This window comes from Ammodytes marinus (assembly GCF_949987685.1).
Source record: "Ammodytes marinus genome assembly, chromosome: 7".
Classification (NCBI taxonomy): Eukaryota; Metazoa; Chordata; class Actinopteri; order Uranoscopiformes; family Ammodytidae; genus Ammodytes; species Ammodytes marinus.
In genome coordinates this window covers 1811820-1814545 of record NC_137211.1, presented here as the reverse complement: position 1 = coordinate 1814545, position 2726 = coordinate 1811820, and the positions used below count along the sequence as shown (strand labels likewise).

Sequence of the window (2726 nt, the reverse complement as noted above, 5' to 3'; positions counted from 1 at the left end):
GCTTTATTAGATTAGCAGAGTTGAAATGGGGAGAGAGAGAGAGAGAGAGAGAGAGAGAGAGAGGGGGGGATGACCTGCAGTAAAGGTCCACGGGTCAGATTTGAAACCCGTGACCACTGCAACGAAGGCCGGAGCCAATATGGTACACGCTCTATCCACTACACCACCGGAGCACCCCCACTTACATTGTGAATGTTGATTAGTGTGCAATGTCCCTGAACTAAACCAATAAATAAAATACGACGGAGTATTATGGTTGAGTAAAAGATAATTAAAAAAAAATATTTATGATTAAAAAAAGTTGTAGTTTTTTGGTCAAAACAACCCTCATGAATTTTATCAAAGTCTGTGATTATTATAATTTTTTAATGATTAGACAGATTCTTGCATATTCTTTTAAAAGTCCTGATACGTATGAAAATGTGGTGCTGATGGGTCAACAGATTAAAGGGGAAGTAAGTGATATTTACTTGTTAATAATATACGTAGGTGTTAAATCAGTCTTCATTCATACAGTGATCACATAAACAGTATGCGCAGTTCATAACACAGGCCTCCCAGTCATTCAGCTTTGCAGTAATAGCCAGTAAAACTTTTGAGTATCCCTAAATAGCTAACAGGGCCATATCACTTACTGAACCTTTAAGATAATTTTTTGGCATTTTTCAAGCTTTATTAGATTAGCAGAGTTGAAATGGGGAGACAGAGAGACAGAGAGAGAGAGAGAGAGGGGGGGATGACCTGCAGTAAAGGTTCACAGGTCGGATTCGAACCCGCGACCACTGCAACGAAGGCCGGAGCCAATATGGTACACGCTCTATCCACTACACCACCGCCATAACTGCACAAGATGCGTTCCTCATTTTAATGCAGGTATAAAAGACTCCCCGGGTACTTTTTCTCTTGTGGGTTCATAGAGCCTAGGCTGTGTATAAACAGCACACACACAGCAAAGGACCCTCTTTCCTTGGTTATATTCCAACCATTATCTACAGGTGAAACTCGAAAAATTAGAATATCGTGCAAAAGTTCATTTATTTCAGTAATTCAACTTAAAAGGTGAAACTAATATATTATATAGACTCATCACATGCAAAGTGAGATATCTCAAGCCTTTCTTTGTTATAATTTTGATTATTATGGCTAACAGCTTATGAAAACCCCAAATTCAAAATCTCTGAAAATTGTAATATTACATAAAAATCAATAAAGAAGGGATTTTAAATACAGAAATGTCGGCGCTCTATAAAGTATAATCATCCATATGTACTCAGTACTTGGTTTGGGCCCCTTTTTATGCATGAATTCTTGCCTCAATTCCAAATCATTTTCCATGATATTCTAATAATATGAGTATCTCCTCCTCTGACCCAGTTTGTGTCCATGGGGAATAGACAGAGAGAGAATATAGATGGAGGTTACTGTTGGGTGTCTCTCTTTGGGATTCCAGTGAAAGCATTTTTACGTCTGATAAAAGTAGGGCTGTAACGAACGATACAAAAACTCGATTCGATACACACAACGATTTTTGAAATTTGAAAAACATTTTATTTAAATAACATTTATAATAATATTTTTAACTTTTATTTTTTATATTTTTATTTTTATTTTTATATATTTTTATTTTTATTTTTTTACTATGGAAAAGGGGTAGGATTAAATAAGTGTATACTTCTTCCTGCTCCTTTTCGGGCATGTCACATCAATACAGATCATTTTTTTTCTTTTTTTTTTCTTTTTGTGAAGTCTTTTAACATAAATTGTTTGTTGTATTTTTGTGCTTTTCATTTAGTTTTGTATTGTTTTTGATATGTTTGAAATAAAATTAAAAATGAAATTAAAAAATGAACTTAATGTAACATTTAATAAGAAATAACCTGAACAGATTTGAACACAAAGAACAATATAAGCTAAATGAATAAATAAATAAATAAATAAAGATATAACATTTCTCTCTTCCCTGTAACAAAATAATATTGTTGAAAAGTAAAAAGTATTGCTGTGATGTCACAGTAAAAGACATCACAGTAATATTTACAAAGTAAGTTTTTTTTTAACCCTATATTTCTCTTTCTGTGATGTCACGAGAAAGAGAAATATAGGGTTAAAAAAAAAACACTCTTTCTGCCTTTTCTCAGGCTAGGATGAACCGATTTAATTTTTTTTCGCACATTTATACTACATAGGATCTCAGAATTCAATACACCTTCATATTCAAACCGGTGAAGTAGGCCTTTAACATTTTTTTGAAAAAAATAAAAATAATCTCAGTTGGATACACATATGGATACAGCCCTAGTTTGTATCTGTGGGGAATAGAGAGAGAGAATATAGATGGAGGTTACTGTCAGGCTTCTGTCTTTGGGATTCCAGCGAAAGCATTTTTACATCTGATAAAAATGAATATGTTACTTCTGCTTGTTCTGAGGCTTCAAGGATGTTGTCTTTGAGATTTCCAGTCTCGTTTGCTATCAGTGGTGAGAAATAGTGGAGCAGATAAGTGCTGCAATCTTTCCATTTGTGATACAAGCGTGAAAATTGGCATGAGCAGTCGCCATGGGTCACTTGAATTATTATTATTATTTTTTTTAGATTATTTTCTGGCATTTTCAAGCTTTATTAGACAGTACAGAGTTGAAATGGGGAGACAGAGACAGAGAGAGGGGTGGGGTGGATGACCTGCAGTAAAGGTCCACGGGTCGGATTTGAACCCGTGACCACTGCAA

At 34.6% G+C, this 2726-nt stretch overlaps 1 protein-coding gene across 2 annotated transcripts in view; it reads left to right on the top strand.

Moving 5' to 3' along the window:
- Positions 1–2726, top strand: part of hm13 (histocompatibility (minor) 13) — a 27689-nt gene that overhangs the window by 4331 nt on the left and 20632 nt on the right. The window lies entirely within an intron of this gene.